Here is a 21343-nt window from a genome sequence, read left to right on the forward strand (position 1 = left end):
GGTTGTATCATTGTATCATGGGCTGGAGACATAATCATGTGCAAAGGCTGCACAACAATTTTATGGAGAGACTGTAGGATTCAGAAGAGAGTCCTGGCAGAATTGCCTATGAGGAAGGGTAATTTAAAAAAAAATCCAAGAGCTGGTTCTGAATTTTGGGCATCTCTCTAACTTTAATTTCCTTGTTTGTCGCTTTCTCTGTCTGCTCATTTGCTTATCCTTTTTGTGGTTCTCCACGATTATTTGTATTAGGAAGAACTCTTGCTTCTTTCTCAAGCTCTGGTGTTTTCTCTAGTATTTTATACTGACATCTGGGTAATGTCATGTCACCTTTGTTTATATTTTGAAGCATGCAAGAAGTCAGGCTAACAATCCCAACATAAAATTTTAACTGCATCTGCAATATTTAGACCATAAGAAATCTTCCTCTATAGGACATCAAAATATCCAGCAGAGCACCCTGGTCTGATAAAAACCTACCTGGACTGATGCTCTTAAATAAAAATCTTCCTTCTTTTCCTCATAACTGAGTGTTTATCTAATACAGAAACATGTAGCTGCATCCAAACCTCTGGAGGAGGTTTACAAATAAAGATGTAGCACCAATTCTTAGGGTTTTTTTATACTTTTGTGTAAAGTTAAAAAAGTTTAACTTAAAATATTTTATACAATAGCTATATTTTATACCAAAAAGGAGCAGTAATGTAGAATATATTGTACATTCTGATCAGAAAATAGAGATATAATTGCATTCATTTTGCTGTCACCATAACCTCTTCAAAAATCCTCGAATAACTCTTCAAATGACAAGCTTTTAGATGCATATTAGCATTTTTCAATTTTAAATTCTCGATAATATAAGATAAAACAGTTGTCATACTGCAGTAACTACTTATGACATATATAATGTCCTAAATTCAAAAATGAGAGGGAGCTTTTTTGAACTCCCGGTAAACATTTAAGCTTGCCTTAAGTTGCTACACAACCCTTTTCTAAAGCATATACTTCAATTATTTTTCACATATGAAGCAAAGTGCATTATATAATTGATGGATTTTTGAATCAAGATATTTGAAACAGTTTTCAAACAGGCAGCTACAGCCTTAGTTTTGTTTGTGTTGTTTGACCATGGGAGTTAATAATTCAATAGTTGAGAGAGAGAGAGAGAGCGAGCGCATGTAGTACCCAGAGAGAATTAATTCCTGTTGTTTTAACTAAGCTACCAAAAAAATGCCCACCCTTATCTGCCTTACATTAAAGGTTCGAATTAAAGATTGTCTTCTCACATTTTGTCTCTTCCAACCATCACTAAATTTATTTTTAAGTCTGAAGAATATTGTGCAAGCATTTGACTTTATAAACATGGGTTTAAGGAAAGACATTGGTTCCATACGGACTAATTCAAAATCAGGACACAATATAGAGCCTGCTGACTGCTTGAATAATGTTTTCAACCTAATGTGTCATGAAGTCAAATTATTCAAAATTAGCGACTCTCTCCTACTACTCATCACGGTCACATATGTATTACTGAGCTAAAAATTCTTTGGACTGAGGCTGAGCAGAGAATGAAAAAACCAAGCCAGAGCAAAGCTCAAAACGTGAGATCTTACTGCTGCATCATGTAATATCCAATGTGTTACCCTGATTAAGGAACTGAAAGTTATTTGATGCCAGATCATACCGCATGGAAACAAAATTGATTTTCGTCATCACTTATTGAAGTACATTTGATAAATGGCACTAAACATTCCCGTCTCATCCCAGGTTATTTTTACAGAGTTTCCAGATTCTGTAAATTTGAGCTTCATGCTTTTTTAAACAACATTTTCACACAATAAAAGCCTTTCCTTGTATGTGACATTTTCAGATTACACAAGGCCGATGTTACACAAAAGCTCCTTTGTCAGGTAGCAGTATCTTCCACTCCAGGGCTAACCGTCGCAACAAACTTGCCTTAAAAACATTCACAGTAAAATGCTACTCTATTTTAAGATATTAACTTGTTTTTTGTTTCATATGCAATTTAAAACTTTTTCAGGCCTGCTTAAATTACCAAAGGTGCTAGAGTGATTATTTCAACTAGAAAGCAGCCCCCTCCAGTTGTCCCGAAGTGAGAATAACAGACCTTGCAAGGTGCTTGGATTGCAGTGACCAGAAAATTGTTCTCACCTCCATGTCATTACGCTCACAGTGAACCAGCCCCCGAGCATGTTTGTGTTCAGGATCTAATATATTGCCTTTCAATCAGAGCTGAGAGCCACCGAACACACAGACAGAACATGACGAGCAGGTCAGGAAAGCAATAAAGATTTTACAGAGCTGTCCAAGGTGCTAAATTTACTCAATAATGGGTTTGGCACCATAGTGTTAACCTCTCATTTACTACCAGTTTGAGGGACTAAATTGAAGTAGCTGACTTCATTTACCTTGAAATGTATATTTTATGACATTATGTAAGTAGATTGAAAGGGCACTGCAGTTCCAACAATTTAAAGGCTAAAGCATGTTTAAGATGAAGCTACAATATTTATTGTACGTTGCACTTAAAGTATATAGAATATTAAAATGTATTGATTAAATTTGTAAAAGGTATTATAAAAAGGACAGCTAATGTAAAAGATCTATGTCTTTCAAAAATCAACTTACCGCTGCAACGGAGACAGATTTTTTTTTATTGAAAAATGAGTGAGACCAGCACACTACAAAATAAAATCCCATAAGGTCAAGAGTTGATGTCCTGTATATTATTTTGTTCACTGAAATTCTTCTTTGCTCTCATGCTGGAACCTAGATTTTCATGCTGTAAGTGGGCATTGTATAAAGGGCCTTCTATTTGAATATGCAAGTGAAAATATTTCTTGAGAGACAGAGTATGACTAAAGATAATATCTAATTTATGGAGGCATTTGTAAGGAAAGATCTACTTTTCTCTTTATTCTAAAAGTCTCTCCACTTTTTGGTTTAGAGTAAATGAGTACATGGGAATTAGCCTGTGCCAGGAAAAGAATCTTGCCTTTTCTTTGAAATATACATAATATTGTTTTCAGAGAAGTAATAAACGACCAAATTGGAAAAAAAGTACATTAGTGCTGAAGCTTACTGAGTCTGGAAACAAGCACAGCAGGTGGCTGTGCGATCTAAACTTCTACTTTTGACCCCTCCCCCCAAATATAGTTTCTATGTAGGAAAGAGGTAAACCTAGAGTAATGGTTTTTTAATTTGCGAAACAAAAATGCAGGTTAGGGTGGGGGCTGTTCTGTTTTTAATGGCACCAACAGCATTTTCATCCTTCTTCTAGAAAATACTGATGGGTGCTTGCATATGTGAACAGCCGCCGAGTCTCAGGCCTGGAAGACCTGTAACAACATCACCACAGGAAGGATTTTATTATCACTTCAGAAGGACTGCGCTTTTGGAACACGGACCGTTAAATTCAAACTAAATCCACTTCTGGCTGAACGTCCCTAAAGTGAACACAATTTTATTTGTTCAGCTTGTGACGTGAGTAATTCTCCAATAGGAATTCATCAAGACCACGACACTTACTTTCAACTGAATTATAATCTCATATTAAGGAGTCTAGTGTTTCATCTGCTGTGCCACTTGTCTCTAGCATGAATAATATATTCCATCTATGGTTCACTGGGGTCAAATTTCATCATAATGACCATTCTGTGCCACTGTGAAGGAAGATGTGTTACCATTTTTGATGACCTCTGCTTACAATGTTACAGTGAATAAATGAATCACGCCTCTATCCTGGTATGGATTGTGGGTTTAACTGACGTCAGGACACTCTTGAGTATCTTTAGGATTTTGAAAAAAATACTAAATTTAAAAAACATCAATTACAGAATGTTTCAGGGATTTGTTAAAGGCTCATGAATTTTGGCAGGCAGGAGCTGTCCACAAAAGAGGATGTTCATCTGCCACACAATGTATTATTTAGTCTGCTAAAGGATTTACGTACTTGCAAAAAAGAAAAAAAACTGTTCTGGCAAATCACGTGTTGTCTAGGTATCATATCACCCCTTAATGCTCTATTAGCTTTGTAATATAAGAGAGCTCATTCATCTTCGGAGAGGTTACTCATGGATAATGATGTCATTCATACTTCCTCATCTCATGTCTGACCTACTGGCGCTGTCTCCTAACTTCCTGATTTCATGGGTACTGACAGCACAAACTCACCTACAGAGATAAAATGCTGAAGAGAAGTTTCCAGTTAGCCTCCTCCCTTTGAAAAGTCACATTCTGAAATTTTAAATTAAAACAATAAATATTGAGCACATAATTAGTGGTTACTATTTTACAAAGGATGAAGCACAGGATTCTGATTACTATGGATACTATTACAATGGTCTAAAATGGACACCAGTTGGGGGATTAAAAAAACGTATCTAGAAATCTATTCTTTCCATATAACTAACATATGTATTCTGGTTCATAAGGGAGGAGTAATGTGTAGGCATGAGAAAGGTACAGAGTAATAAGGAAATGGTGTTTGGGTAGACAGCCAACAGGACTGTCAGTTAGGACATCACAGCTCTACACTGCCAGTCACCTACCTAAACCTACCGAAGACTTAAAGCCATACATCAGCTGCCTTCTCCGCAGAGAGCCATGAACTCAGTGCATCTCTCCAGGTCCATACTGTACACGTTTCAATATCTGGTTGTTTCAACATTTGTATGTGAAAATAAAAAAATCATTTGTACGAGGACTTCAAAATGCAGAGAGATTTAATCCATGTGAATATGCGAGGAATGTGCCAATTTAATGGGACCATAGTTATCAAAACCACGACGGTGTGAAATGGCAGGGCACAGACTCAAGATGTCAATATCACACACAAAGTAAAACCTTACTGAAGCAAAAACAAAATCAGAGGAATATACTTCCAAGTTCTATAACTGAGTTGTCCTGTTGAAGAGGCAAACGTAGCACAGATGCAATAAGGACCAGAGGACCAATGACAAGGAAAGCCAATGGTAGAAGAATGTCTGAAACAAAACGGTACAGCTAACAGGGAATCTTATCATGCTTTCCCTGCTAAATTCCAGTGGCTACTGGGACTAAACTTCTGGCCCTTCTAAGCTAAGACAGTCTTAATGGCTTCCACCCAAACAGAGGATCACAGCTTAAGTCTAGGGCACTAAAACACTGGTGATTAGTCTTATTGCCTGCTCCACAATGAGTCAATCCTATAAATAAGATACAGATAGCCTGCATGTGGCATCCAAAAGAATGAACACTTAAGTCCAAATGCATGCAGACACCTAGCCATAAATGGCGAGATTAAATGAAGAAGATACCTCTTAATCTAAGGGTGATAAATCAATAGCAATATTGAAAAAAAATCAATCAGTTCTCTGTGGCAACTACAGGTTGAACCTCTATAATCAAGCACTCTCTAACAACATCCATAATTCAGCATGATTTTAGTTAGCTGGATGACCCCTATCATGGGTGTGGCCAAGTTTCCCATGTTCTGTGCTATTATTTAGCTATAATTTACTCTTAAATGTTCTCAAAGAGCCCAGTTAAGCAGTGGAACTGCTGGTAATGCTGCTAGACAATATTGACCTGCTGTGGTTCAGCAGATTCTCTGGTTTGACCCTGGTCAGGTCCTGAGGTGCCAGATTAGAGAGGTTCAATCCATACTACCGCCAAGGAGAAGAAACAAAATAATGATGACAGTCCTTCAGTTCACCCTTATGAGTTTACCTCCTATCTATGTCTCCTGTTAATTCAGCCTTCTTGGATACCAGAAGGGTAGTGGCTTGCTTTGTTAATCTAAGACACATTTACATTATGCTCCATGGAAATCTGGCCAGGCATATGACAATGATCAACAAGCTCCATTGCTGGCAAAGATGTTGAACGTCAGGGATATGTAGTCTGAGTAGATGGCAATTTTTGAGAGTGTGGATACTCTAAGTATAGTCTCATCAACTGAAGTATCTGGCAAGGAATTAGCATAACTCCATCATTAAGAGCAGATGAAGCCTTCATTGTCTAAGTCAAAAAGAGGCAAGTGAATAGAGGTGGGGAACAGAGTACTAAATATCACTCTGCTAGTATGAATTCTATTCTTGGTAGATCTTTGAAAAGGGTGACATTTGAATCTCTCGTCTTTCTGCACAAGACCATCCTCACCCTTCTACGGAGCTTTGCTTCTCCTGCTCAAACATGTGAAGATTGCATCTTGTCCCAAACGCTTCTCCTCATTTTATGACTTTTGCTCTGCTCCTATGAAAGTCAATAATGGCGAGATTTCCACTGGAGCAGCTTCACACCTGCTTCTCTCCCCCATCTGTTTCTACCTTATTCTCAGTTGATGACAAAGATTAGTGGATGGTATGAACAACACTGTGCAAAAAAAGTAATTCTTCTGCTCTTCTCTACGCAGATTAAACCTCAGCAGGTGAGTGTTGTGTCCAGCTCTGGGCACCAAATTTCAAGAATGATGTGGAGAAATTGGAGAGGGTCCAAAGAAGAACAACAAAAGTGACTAAAGGTTTAGGAAACATGATCTATGAGGGAAAACTGAAATAACTGGGTTTGTTTAGTTAGGGGGGAAAAAATGAGAGAAGACTGAGAGGGGACGTGATAACATCTTTCAAGTAACTAAAAGGTTGTTAAAGGGAGGAAGGAATAAAAAAATCTCCTTAAACTCTTAGGGCTTGTCTACACTAGCTCCCAACTTCGAAGGGAGCATGGTAAGTAAGGTGTCGGGAGATTATTAATGAAGTGCTGCGGTGCATATGCAGCCTTCATTAAGCTAATTCTCCCCCTTGGCAACTCTGAAGCGTGAAACTTCGAACTGCTGGCTCGCATGTAGCTGCAGCTAACCCGCCGGTACTTTGAAGTGCCTGGGCAACTTCGAAGTCCCTTTACTCCTCAAAATTTTGGAAGGAGTAAAGAGACTTCAAAGTAGCCTGGGCACTTCGAAGTACTGGAGGGTTAGCTGCAGCTACACGTGAGCTGGCACTTCGAAGTTTAGCACTTCGGAGTTGCCGTAGGGGAGAATTAGCTTAATGAAGTGCTGCATATGCAAGTTCTTCAAAGTAGCCACGATCCTGATAATATCTAATCAGCTCTTTGAGTTCATCTACATGGATTACTGTGTGTAAAGTACATATCTGTGCCAGGCGGAACTCCTTTCCATCCACACAGGCAAAGCACAACTCCTTCCAAGTCCTGGTGCTGTTGGCTTTGCAGCCACTGTCTACTGCTGCCTGGTACTCGTCAAGATGCACCAAGGTAGATGCCAGGTGGGCAAAATTTGACACTTGGTTGTAGAGCAGCTTTGCTGCATCGTACATTCCCTCCACACAGCAGCGAGGGCAGGGCAAAAAGCAATGGGCTTAAACAGCCACAAGGGAGGTTTAGGTTGGACATTAGGAAAAACTTCCTAACTATCAGGGTGGTTAAGAATTCGAATAAATTGCCTAGGGAGATTACGGAATCTCCATCACTGGAGACATTTAAGAGCACATTAGAATAACATCTGTCAGGGATGATCTAGATGGTGCTTGCTCCTGCCGTAAGAGCAGGGGCCTGTACCCATTGATCTCTTGTGCTTTTCCAATTCTCTATGATTTTATGACATCCAGCTCTGCTTGCTAAATCCAGAGCTCTTTAGTGATGTCAGATTTTAATCTATGAGGCCAGTCTTTCATCCATCTAGATCCTCTAGCTGGTAGCTGCCATCTATTATATTTCCATTCATCCAGATATTATATTACTTGAGCTGGTACATGTCCATCCTATTTGGAACTGTTGCTTGAATAAACGGCCATCATTGGAAGCTGAGTGATTCTCTGGCATTTTTTATAGTCTCCCTTTCCCGATTAGCCTGAAAAGAAACTACTGTGAGGAAGTAAAGAAGGACACCCTCTATAAAGTGTCAGTCTCAAATACTGGTAAGATTAGGAGAGAGAACGCATTTTCATATTACATAGGTGGAAACAATTTTTTTATCCCATTAGAAAGACTTATGAAAAATATTTGAGACCAAAATTTCAAAAAAGGCTTTAAGTTTGCGATGTGTATGGTAGACTACAAACAGATGATTCATTTCTTTACGTATGCCAGAAACATGTTTGATAGGCCGGAATCTATATTCTATTGCTTGCATGCACAACTGTTTGATCCACAAGGCCTGGTTCAAATCCCCTTTACTATGCTGGCCCTCGAGTCAAACCTGATGTGTAGTGGTTGACACGGTCCACTTCACTGGATTTCAATCTACAAGATACTCTGATTACAATTAGTATTACTGGGCCAGATCCTCAGCTGATGTCAAAGTGTTAATTATATATTAATTGGCTTTTATTTCATTTATTTAATCTTATTTTTTTATTGGTGTATTTGTCTTTGTGAATATTTGCTGTAGATGAAAAAGCCTGTATCACTGCAATTCATTTAGAATACCCATAAAAGTTGTAATGAAAATAAATAACAGAAGACTGAAATATCAAGATGAGCAGAATTGCCATTTCTTTGGGTCCCACAGTAAAGGGTTTGGGGGTGTGTGTGTAAATCTCATATAAGAAGAATTTTTAGCTAGGCACTGGAATATGTTAGGCTTTAAGGGTGCAATGAAAACTGAAAAACAAGCAGCACAGAGATTCTGACCTACAATGATATTCTGCTATGTTCTGCCTAGAATGAGTGCATAAAATGTTGAAATAGAGACTGGAATAATGTTGATAGGCTTTAGCATTACAGTTAAAATGCTGCTCAGTCGTAACCCCTACAAATGAGTACATTCACTTACATTTTATCATCAGTGTAATTAAAAAAAAAGTCTCTTGAAAGGGGCATTCTCATTACAATGAAGGACCACTTCAGAGCCAATTGAAATGAAAAGAAAGAGTGTAGATTAGGTGTAGATACCAAATGCTAATTTCTAGGGAAGCATAAAATGCCAAATGTGTAACAATTATATTCTACAACTATGTGTTCAAAGGACTTGATAGTATATTATGGCATAAAGAGGCTTTAGCTCAAGCAGTACTATTTCAGTGAAGGGCTTCCAAGCTTATGTTGTTAAAAGAATTTTTCAACTTTCATACTAGAAACAAAAGACTTTATCCCCACCATACACATCCTTAAACACGCCACTCAGGTCCAAGTCAAATGCTTTACTGAAGTCTACGTCTATTACGTCAACACTATTACCTTTATCAGTCAAACTTGTAATCATGTAGTTAATTTAATGGGATCTCTTTTGCATTAAGCCCCACTGATTTGCAAAAATTCCATCACCCTTGTTTAATTTTTTTAACAGTCAAGTCCCATATCTGTTCCTCCATTATTTTGTTCAGGATGGATGCTAGCCCAACAGTCCTATAATTACTCAGGTCATACCATTCACACTTGTTAAATATTGTCACAAGAATGGCTTGCTTCCAGTTATCTCCAACTTCCCTAGTGCGCCAAGACTTTTTGAAAATTAACATTAAGAGTCCAGTGAGCTCCTTTTTTAAACCTTTTGGATACAAGTTATCTGGGCCTGCTGCTTTAAGAATGTCCAGTGTCAGCAGCATCTGCTTAATATCTCCGGATACTTTTAGAAGGCAATGAGTGTTAACACTATTCGGTGAAACTGTGTCATCTGGTTTTGCCCAAATAGAGAAGAGAATATTTATTAAAGACTTCCATCTTTCTGCATTATTAATAGTTCTACTATTTCCATCTAATTATGAACCAATGCTAGTTTTCAGATTCTTTTTCTTTCCAGTATGCTTTAAAAACACTTTCTTACTGTCCTTAACTTTCTCCTTGTATCCCTTGGCTTCCCTTATATGTTTCTTACATTTGCTTTCACTTAATCTCTAAACCAGGTTGTTCTTTTAGCCAGTTGTCATCTGGGGGCTTCTCACACTGTGTTCTTAAATGTTTCATAGTTACCATTCACGGATTAAAATCTGCCTGCCCACAGATTTCAGTTAGATAAAATATTGCTCCCTCAAAGGCTCTGATGTAATAACAAGTATCACATTTTGTACCAGATGAGGCTCCACTTTTAGTGGTGAATGAAACAAACACTAGTTTCCAGTCTTTCTCAAAGTTGATTGTGAAAATACCACCAACAAACCACAGGTCTGTTTTAAAATGTTTACTGTTTTTTCAAAATATATAAAAAAATAAATATTTTCTTCAAATATCAAAGTATTTCAGGCACTTAGCAAGAAAGATGAAAGTCACAAAAATGCAATGAAAATTGTCATATATTGTCAAGGTGTTTTTCCAACTAAAACATCAAAAACCTGAAATTTCGAAAAGTTTCATCAGTTCCAATCTGCAAAAGGCTTGGCAGTCCACTGGGTAGAAAGCCAAAAAAAGCAGTCCGAAAGTTGAAAATCATTGGAAAGGGCTAGGGAATAAAACAGAGAATATCATATTGCCACTATTTAAATCGATGGTATAATCATATCTTGAGGGTTGCCTCATCACAAAAAAGATATACTGGAAAGGAAAAGGTTCAGAAAAAGGCAATAAGAAGGGAATATGGGACTGCTAGTATATGAGGAGAAAGAAAGAAGCCTGGAATTTTTCAGCTGGCACAAGAGACATTTAAGACGAGATATAACAAAGGTCTAAAAAAATCATGACCGGCATGGAGAGAGTAAATAAGGAAGTGTTATTTACTCCTCCTAACAGAGGAATTAGGGGTCACCAAATGAAATAAAAAAGGTAGCATTGGCCACTATCAGTAGTCAGGATACTGGGCTAAATGGGCCATTTGTCTGACTCATTAGCCGTGTCTACACGTGCACGCTACTTCGAAGTAGCGGCACTAACTTCGAAATAGTGCCCGTCACGGCTACACGCGCCGGGCGCTATTTCGAAGTTAACTTCGACGTTAGGCGGCGAGACATCGAAGTCGCTAACCCCATGAGGGGATAGGAATAGCGCCCTACTTCGACGTTCAACGTCGAAGTAGGGACCGTGTAGTCGTTGCGTGTCCCGCAACTTCGAAATAGCGGGGTCCGCCATGGCGGCCATCAGCTGAGGGGTTGAGAGATGCTCTCTCTCCAGCCCCTGAGGGGCTCTATGGTCACCGTGGGCAGCAGCCCTTAGCCCAGGGCTTCTGGCTGCTGCTGCGGCAGCTGGGGATCCATGCTGCAGGCACAGGGTCTGCAACCAGTTGTCGGCTCTGTGGATCTTGTGTTGTTTAGTGCAACTGTGTCTGGGAGGGGCCCTTTAAGGGAGCGGCTTGCTGTTGAGTCCGCCCTGTGACCCTGTCTGCAGCTGTGCCTGGCACCCTTATTTCGATGTGTGCTACTTTGGCGTGTAGACGTTCCCTCGCAGCGCCTATTTCGATGTGGTGCCGCCCAACGTCGAAGTTGAACATCGACATTGCCAGCCCTGGAGGACGTGTAGACGTTACTCATCGAAATAGCCTATTTCGATGTCGCTACATCGAAATAAGCTATTTCGATGTTGGCTTCACGTGTAGACGTAGCCATTCTGGCTGGTCTTATGTTCTTAAGGTACCATATCAGGATAAAATGATGAAGATATCACCATTAACTAGCTGACCTATAACTTGGTCCTATAGCAGGGAAAGAACAACTTCTGAAATTCCTGTATCTTCAGCACTGTATTCTTCGTACGAAACAAATAACATTACAAAGGGTGGCAGAGCTTTACATCACATCCCTGTGTACCTTCACCATTGTCCACTGTCCAACATATTAATGCGAACACAGCCCTTTCATAAACACAAAGCCAAAATGCACATCCTTGTTTACAGAGATTATAAGAGATTCTATACTATTATACTTTGAAGACGTTTCAGTCCAGAGGAGTTATATCATCATAAGTTGCATGATTGACTTTTACACCAGAAAGAAAAGGCTGTACTCAAACAATTGTTATTGCCTCAATGGGAAAAAAAAATCAATGAAAGTAAAATGAACAGGAGATTTTTTTGAGTTGCAGTTAATACAGCCAAAGAGCTATGGGTATTAAAAGGTCAACGAATAAATTAGTCCAAGTGTTATGAAATGAATGATTTGGCTTATAATTGTATTGAGAGCAAATTGTTCACTGCCTATTAGACCAGGTAATTCTTATCCATAGTGCCTCAATTACTGTTCCATAAGCAATAATATAGTTGTAAGAGATGTTGGTTCGATCGAGTGACCTCTGAGACGCTGGCTGGGACAGCTGACTTTACTATGATGGATCACTACACTAGATGTCCAAATGGTGCCAAACCTCCTTCCTACGAGGAGAGATCTCATAAAAGAAACATTAAGGCCTGATTCATTTTCCCAACATGTCTGAGTTTTCAGGTGTCAGCGGTTAAGTATAGATTGTGAAGCCCTGTATTTCTTAGAACAGTTATGACAATGGCATCTAATGCTTCTAGCACATACTGCTAAACAGCATCATGATGGTAAAGGACACTCTCTCTGCTGCTCATCTGGCACGCATTCTGAGAAAGATGCAGTGGTATTTTATTCCAGAGATTGAGCCACTGTATATTGGCTTGCTGATAAGGCTTCACCCTTCTAAAGCACGTTCCGTCCAAGGATCTCAAAGCTCCTTATCACAAGAAAGAATGAAATTTTGCAATACCACCACAAGATAGGTATTGTTTCCATATCCTGCATCAAAGAGAGCCTTGATCTTTGCACTCAACACAGTCTAGCTGTTTTTGTAGGTTGTTTATGACAGACCAGGCTGATTGAGTAGGTAAAGAGGTAAGGACCTTACATGTGGAGGACTGGAAAACATTTATAAAAGCACCTTTCCTCAGAAGTCACAAAATACATATGTGGCCCAGAGCCTGCAAGGAGCTCAAGCAATTGAAACAGACAACTATCACATAAAGTATCACCCCATTATGCAGATGGAGAAACTAACGCAAGGCCCCCTCAAGGACAAACAAGAGGTCTGTAGAATAGTAGCTAGTATAGAACTAAATTACTAATCCCCTCCAACAACCTTGCTGCTTACTCCAAAGTAACACAGAATACCACTTACAGCTAAGGCTGTAACATGATTCCTACAGGTACGGCCAACACAAGGAGGTAGTTTTTAGTACATGAATTGCCCAGGCAGTTCCTGGAAATCTGGACACATATTTTAGGATGTGTATCGATGAGTAGGATAGTATAATGCTGCCTGTTCCCATTCCCATCTAATTCTGTCGGCCCAATTTTGTATTGACTTCTCTGCCAAAGTGTTTGGAAATAACACCTCTGGAACAAATCCTGCTGTTTCACTCAAGGAACATTATTGTGGGAGTGAGGATTTGCCCCGGTGTGCATGGGGAAAAAGACAGGCGTGCAAGCATACAGCTGTATCCCCTGCATTCAGGAAACAGAGGAACTAAACGAGTCTAGCTGTGTTTCTATGGAGCAAAGCAAAGGGTACCCTGCATCCTAGGAATAGGTAGCATAGCAGTTGCCCTCCTCAGGACTCCTCCAGGACATCCTGTTGGTCTATAATATGACAGCTCCAAGGGCTGCCCCAGGGTAGTCCAGACCATGCTGCCCCTATAGGCCTGACTGGTCCCTGCTCAATCCTGCTATCTTACCATTCTCCAACCACCTGAGTACTGAGTTGAAGATGTGATGGCAAGCTCTGAATTGCAGTATAGCCCGAACATAAGAAACTAAAACAATAAAAGCACAATTATGCTACACTGTACCATATACAACCAATTCTTGTTTCTATTGCTAAGCCACTACATTTATGATAAATCACTAAACACAATTACTCTAATGGGGGCGGGGTGCGATTTTCCATTTCATCTCTCCATTGAGCAAAAGACGGCTGCGTGACTTGGGTCTGAATTTCAATTTTACCAGCATACAGTTGAAGTGAATATTATTTGGCACAATGCAGTGTACAACTGAGCCACTAAATGGCTGATTTACTAAAGTATTATTAGATGAGCCCTTGCTGTTCCCAGTGAAAGCGCAGTCACTGTCTCCCTTCATGGTGCGTTCAAATTGTTCTGTGTTTAAATATTCAGCATGAGGCTAATGTGAACTGATGAACTGAAACAGCAAACATTCACTTTCAATACAGACAGCGAGAGAGCGATGCAACAAATCCTGTGGCCTGCAGAGGTGAAAATGATTTATATTTAAGGATTTTGCTGCCTACTTCTATTACTTTAAGATACTCTTAATTAGCATGGTGTTTGAATGAGTAATTCAGGGGTGTAGCAAAAACCAGCTTCATGCTTATGCAGGCTTCAGAATGCCAATGAAGTAGTGCGTCAGGTTAATTCTCTCTCTCCATCTCTCTCAGCAAAACCTTAACAGTGCACTTGCTGCCACCCTCATTTCACAGTTCAGTGTGTGATTTGCAGCATGGAAGGTGCGTTAGCTGTGATCTTACCCTTCCAATGATATTTGGAGGATCAGCCCACAAATATGTTTGCGATATACTGTTTTGGAATTATATGACTTTTACAGGGGGGAAAAAGGCGGGAGGGGACCATTTCTTTACTGCCACCTGCTGGAGTTGACAATAACCCTTTGTCATACTAAGAGAACAAGCATCCTCACTTAGAGGACAGTTACGGTGAGCACTTAAAATACTGTGATCCAAGACACTTACAGTAGATTAGAATTTTTTATTGGTACTGTGTTGCCATAACAACATAAAGAGAGCAGATGACTTAAGCTAAGCTTGCAAAGCAAAAGGCTGCTCATCTGGCAGTTAAAATGAATACAGTTCACTTCACAAGTTCTCCATATGGACCCTTAGTGTATGGTAATGAGGATGCCATATGGTGGAAGAAATGCACAGAGAACAATTGTGTACTACTGGATGACTACACCAAGCAGGAAGTTATGAGAAAACATGGGAGTGATACTTATGCGTCTGCTCTCTAGCTCAAACGCTCTTTCAGAGGGGGCTCTCTCCTTTCTTAATCCGCTCCCTAATAGATTCGCATACAGAAATGACAAAGAAACATTTTGCAACATCATTCATCATAAACTGTCAGCCGTGTTTGTAAATCAGCTTGGTAAGATCTTGTAAATTTGGAATTCTTAAAAGGTAACAGTGCTAAGTTTTTAGACAAAGTGCAGGGAAATTTAAGCACATATGACAAGCAGAAACATTAGTGATAATCATTTTTTTAAAAAAAGAGTTGCACCTTTTTGCCTGCGTGCTTAAAGCTGTAAATAATGCTGGAATACATAAAAGCCTTCCAGTCAGGAGAGGGGCAAATGGACCAAATCGGTTTTTATGATATTTCCAAAAGGATCAAAAATAATTAATTGGAAGTACATGTAATACACACACACTTCACACTGTACTAACCAGATCCTAAACTTGGTAAGACAGCTTGCTAAAGGCTGCAGTGTCGATTTTGTACTACACATGCTTCATAAAAGATGAATATAAATGCATTAGTTAGACACGGTGAGCTAAATTAGAAGGTCAGGCAGGGCTGGAAGGGCTGAAAAATCACACAACCAATGACTGTAATTACTCTTTTTTTAAGTCTATTAAGTGGTGTTGTTCTATCAAGGCTCAGGGGTATAGGACATGAAGTACAAGATAAAGTAATGTGTATTTATTACTCCCACAGGATCAATTTACAAGATATTTTCAGCTCCATGGAGCAAAATACACAAATGCAGCCTTTGTTCCTTTCCTCAAACTGAGGTTCATTTTCTTTAAAAGTGCTACTGCTTGAAGGAAACATGTTTACCAGGTGAGTGCCCTCCTGCCTCCATCATTTCGTTGTTGTACTTAAAAAAAAGGGGAATCTAAGATCACAGGGATCATCCTTATTGGCTGTTCAAACAAGTGGTTCAAGCCATTCATGTGGCACAGGTTGATTTAATATAGAGGCTCCAGAGCCAATCTAGAAAGCTGCCCTCAGGCAAACAGAGCAAAGGAACAATGCAGAGAACCCTGTCATTGTGCTAGCCTTCATGCACTGGAGTTTTGTCACAGCTTCTAAATGACACCATCTGCTCTCATCATTTGCTGAGTAAATGCTGACCCAATTATAAAGAAAACTCACTGAAATGTGTATGTCTGCTGCTGACCTTCTGAAAAGAAAGGGCTCCTTGCCAGAAAGTTGGATATGACTGTGCCCTCCAGCTGTAACCCTGTCACAGTCTCCAAGTTCTCTTGAGTTTCAGGGTTTACATATTCTTGCGGGTGGGAAAAAGCCCACACCCCACTTTCAGGGGCAAGATTTCAAAGCATTTGACAACTGAAATCTTGGTGGTTTTGAACAGCTCACCCTGACGGTATGTCGACGCTGCACGCACCTTAGGAGGCATGCAGCACAATAGGGCATGTCTACAAGGCAGCCTTATTCCGAGATAAACTGCTGTGGATGAGCTGTTCTGGAATAGCTTATTTCAAAATAATACTGCTGTACACAAAATGCATTTCGAAATACCATGTGGCTATTTTGAAATACAGCATCTACACACATAGAACCATAGAACACGAGAACTGGAAGGGACCTTGACAGGTCATCGAGTCCAGCCCCCTTCCCTCATGGCAGGAACAAGCACCATCTAGACCAGTGGCGTCCAAAACAAAGACACCTGATCGCCACATGCCCCCTCCCTGCCAGGTGTCCAACCCCCGCCCACATAGCCAGGCACCCTACCCTCCCTCCCCCCGCTAACTCACCGGAGCCACGCCGCTGGAACTGCCCAGCCCCAAGCCGCACAACCCTGACAGCTGCAACACCAGAGGTGCCCAGCCCCAAGCTGCGCAGACCCGAGAGCCGCACAAAGCGGCACCTGAGCCCCCGAGCCAGCTGTGGCACCCAAGGAGCTGCCACATGAACCCCCAAGCCACTGCACAAACCTGCCAAGCTGCGTTCACCGCATGTGATGAACAAGGAGCGTATTGGACACTGTGGTTCTACATCATCCCCAACAGATGTCTGTCGAACCTGCTCTTAAATATCTCCAGTGATGGAGACTCCATAACCCCGCCCCCAGGTAATTATTCCAGTGTCTGACCACCCTGACAGTTAGGAACTTTTTCCTAATGTCCAACCTAAACCTCCCTTGCTGCAGTTTAACCCCATTGCTCATTGTTCTACCCTCAGAGGCCTAGAAGAACAGTTTTTCCTCCCTCCTCCTTGCAACCCTCTTTTAGGCACATGAAAACTGTTAAAATGTCCCATTTAAGTCTTCTCTTTTCTAACCTAAACAAGCCCGGTTCTTTCAGTCTTCCCACATAGCCCATGTTCTCTAGACCTTTAATCACTCTTGTTGCTCTTCTCTGGACCGTCTCCAATCTCTCCACATCTTTCTTGAAATGTGGTGGCCAGAACTGGACACAATACTCCAACTGAGACCGAATGAGTGAGCGGAAGAATGACTTCCCGTGTCTTGCTCTGAACATTCTTGTTAATACATCCAAGAATCATGTTTGCTTTTTTTGCAACATTATCACACTATTGACTCATATTTAGCTTGTGGTCCACTACAATCCCTAAATCCCCTTCCTCAGTACCCTTTCCTAGACAGTCGCTTCCCATTCTGAATGCATGAAGTTGAGTGTTCCTTCCTAAGTGGAGCACTTTGCATTTGTCCTTATTAAGCTTCATCCTGTTTACCTCCAACCATTTATCCAGTTTGTCCAGATCATTTTGAATTCTGACCCTAACCTCCAAAGCAGTTGTAACCCTTCCCAGCTTGGTATCACCTGCAGACATAATAAGTGTACTCTCTATGCCAATATCTAAATCATTGATGAAGATATTGAACAGACTTGGTCCCAAAACAGACCGCCCTGTGAAATTGCACTTGTTATGCCCTTCCAGGATGACTGCGAGCAACAGAGCCTAGTTCAAAATCGAGTCAGCGGTCACACAATGGCCTATTTTGAAATTGGCTCTATTCCATGTCTTAACAGCACCTATGTCGAAATAGTGGTTTGCGTTGTGTAGGTACTAGGACAGTTACACAGCCACAGTTATTTCACTAAAGACCTACCCCTATAGTGCACAAACCCCCTAGTATTGGTATAAATAGCCAAGTAGATAGGCAGGCGCTGTGCAGGTGAGTCAAGACACCCCTGAATCCTTAGGGTATGAATCCCTCTATATGTCACTTCCAGTCAGTGTTCCCTATAAGTTTAGTACTTAGGCAGCCACCCAGGAGAGATTCAGGTGCCACCCAGCTGATCAGCAGGGTGTTCACAGCCACCCACCATGCGAAGCATTTGTTTCTATTGGTGGTGTATGTCTGCACATGCTTTGGTGCACATAACAAATTTATTCTGCTCAGGGATGGAAAAAGTTAGAGAGAACACTGCTGCCAGAGGCTGCTCCCACATCCCTATATCAGCCTAGGAGCTATAGACTGTTGTCAGTGTAGAAAGTACAACTGTGATCCACATCCTCCCTGCTACCCTCTAGTCAGTGCAAAGATTGCTCTCATCTGTGAGTCTGCCAAGAGGGATTAACAGCAAATCTTGTACTGAGGAGCTTCCGGCTGGAAAGAGCTCCCAGGAGCTGATGCCCGACTGATTGGTAATGGTGCCCCCTGTGCAAGACACAGGCTGAATTAGCAGAGGAACAAGACATGGCTTGGAGATTGCCGTGGGAGAGGGTCCATAGGGGAAGGTGGAGCCTAGCAGTAGTGTATCGCCTGAACAGCACGCTCGACTCGCCCTTCCATGGGGACAGAAGCGGAAATAAAGCCCCTGTTCAGAGGATACAGCATGCAGCAGAGGACAAGTAGGCTGAAGATGGATTGCACCTGGAGGGCTGGGTCTCTGGCCTGCATTGGGACCAAACGTGAGGCAGACGCGGTGAGTTGCTTCTCACATAACGAGTGATAGTCAAGTCTTAAGGACAGTGGTAGCAGACAGCAGTGGCAAAGAAATGGACTTGGCCTAAGTTTGAACAGAGGTGGGATGTATTAAATAAGTATCAAGTTTTACATCCAATTGTTTAATAGTCATAAATTCCAAGGCTAGGAGGGACCAACGTGATCATCTAGTCTGACCTCCTATAGAATACAGGCCTCAAAACTTCCCCAAAATAAGCCCTGGAACAGAGCTTTCAGAAAAACAGCCAATCTTGATTTAGAAGTTCACATTGATGCATAACCCACCCTAGAAATTCTTCCCATGGTTATTTATTCTTACGAATATGGGTCTTATTTGCAGTCTGAATTTGTCCAGCTTCCACATCCAGCCATGGTTATGTAACACCAACAGACCGTGGCCATCCTCAGCTGGGATTGAAGCTGCAACCTGATGGGCACAGCCATGAGCCTTTATCACATGAGCAAAAAGCCAACGGGGCCTTAGCTGAGGCTGTAGAGCAGACTTTACTCTCCCTAGTGGTCTCAGCACCTCTGGGTCACAGCGACATCTTTCTCTGTGAGGTTGATGAGTTCAGTTGTTCTACAAATAAGTAGAATAATCAAGTCACCTCTAAGGTCTCTCTCTTTTTAAAGCTAAATAGATTGAGCTCTTGGAGTCTAATATGATGCAACAGGCTTTCTAATCCTTTCATCCCTCTCGTTCTCCTCTGAACCCCTTCTGATTTACCAACATTCTTCGTGAACAAGGGGCCCCAGAACTGGGCGAAGTATTGCAGTATTGGTGGCACCAGTGCCCAACACAGGTAAAATAACTTCTCTGCTCCAACTCGAGTTTCCCCTATTTATGCATCCTTGGATCACATTAGCTCTTTTGGTCCCAGTAACAACCTGGGAGCTCACGTTCAACACAACCTCCAAACCTCTTCCAGAGTCACCGCTTTCCCGAGTAGAATCCCAAACTCTGGTAAGGACGGCCTAAACTCTTCTGCCCTAGAGTGTGGGGCGTCAAAAGCAGCTAGAGGCCCACTTACTCCAACTCCGTCAGTCCCAGCTCCCTGCCCTAGGCTGGATATTATGCATCGGAAATGGCATATGGCAAGGCACTGACTTTGTAAAAGGTGGTGAGGATGGAAGTGTTAAAAATCTGTCTCCCAAGGGAGCCTGCTTTACAGCTATTTGTGGAGTTGCTAGCATGACTCCAGTGTTCCCCAGGGCCTGCCACCATTTTACTATAAAAAGATTCATGGCACAAAGCATGAACAAACCCTAATAAACAAAGGTGTGCAGGATTTAAACCTCCCGAGGGACATCGGTGTGCAAGAACCACCACATGAGCGTGAGAGGCACTGATCACACATACACACACGCACACGCACACTTTCTCCCTCTCCATCTCTCCCGCTCTTCCCATTCCCAGGGAACTGCCTCGTCCAGTCTCCATTTTTGGGACTACGATGCAATCCCTCAGCTGCAGCGGCATCTTTTTGTCTCTCCGCTCCTCTCTGGGGAGAACTTGTTCACTGTAATCTGCCCCCCATCATGTATTGGGCAGGAAAGAGTGCTGCCCTGCTTACCCCAGGTGCCTGAACAGACTTCAGGAACAGAGGGTTTCTCCCACAGTTTCTGTACTGTTTTGCTCCTGCTTCTTCAGGAAAAAAAAGCTGAGATTTCCCATAGATCTGAGCACACAGCAGCTCCTCCTGTAGCCAGTGGTGGGGGACAGGGAGACAGTTGTTTCCATGTTGTTCTCAATGGAAGCTGCTGGGTGTGTACTAAGCACTTTTGAAACACTTGCCCAGCAGTTTCAAAGCAAGAGGAAACCAAAGTCCCTTTCTGACAGTACTTGTAGGGTATTCTAATCCCTGGGGCCACAGATGCTGCAGCTCCGTTTCTCCTTTGGAGCCCTGCGGAGCAGAGAGCATGCACTAAGAGTCAGCGTCACGCTCTCAGCAGGACGACAGCTGCTTCCATTTCTTACAAGACGTCTATTTCATCAGTAACACGTTAACGGAACAATGGCCTTCAATCCCTACCGGCACTTACGGAAACGTGAGTTTTTGAAATGGAAAAGCACAGCGTAGCAGGCCCTTCATAAGGGGAAAGCACCGATCTGCTGGGATGGCAATGGCAAAAACTGGGAAAAAGAAACATCTAAAGCGCTGAGCGGTTACCTGTTCCATTCTCTCCTCTTCCCCTCCCGCTTTTCCTCCCTCGCTCTCTCAGTGCTTCTGCCCATTTTATGAGCCAAAGCCAGATGGCCCACAACTCTCATTTAAGTAGTGACTGACAATTGCCTGTCGTGGAATCCTGCCAAAGCCCTGCGTCTGTATAATGACTATGGAAGAGCATTGCAAACTCACTGCGGCCTTGATTAGGATTCTGGAGCCAGGGAGTGGCGCTAGGAATGAACCATCAGTGCCTCTATGCAGAAGCCCAGGCATGCTAGCCACTTCTGCATTCGTCCTCTGCAGAGCACATTAATGAGGCTGGAACTTGAGGCCCAGCCTCCAAACTCTCTCAAACACAGCTGCAAA

At 41.7% G+C, this 21343-nt stretch overlaps 1 protein-coding gene across 8 annotated transcripts in view; it reads right to left on the reverse strand.

Annotated features, from left to right (window-relative positions):
• The window catches only part of EBF1 (EBF transcription factor 1), a 354735-nt gene that overhangs the window by 17203 nt on the left and 316189 nt on the right, over positions 1-21343 (reverse strand). The gene's annotated exons all lie outside the window — the stretch shown is intronic.

Source organism: Carettochelys insculpta, chromosome 15, assembly GCF_033958435.1.
Source record: "Carettochelys insculpta isolate YL-2023 chromosome 15, ASM3395843v1, whole genome shotgun sequence".
Lineage (NCBI taxonomy): Eukaryota > Metazoa > Chordata > Testudines > Carettochelyidae > Carettochelys > Carettochelys insculpta.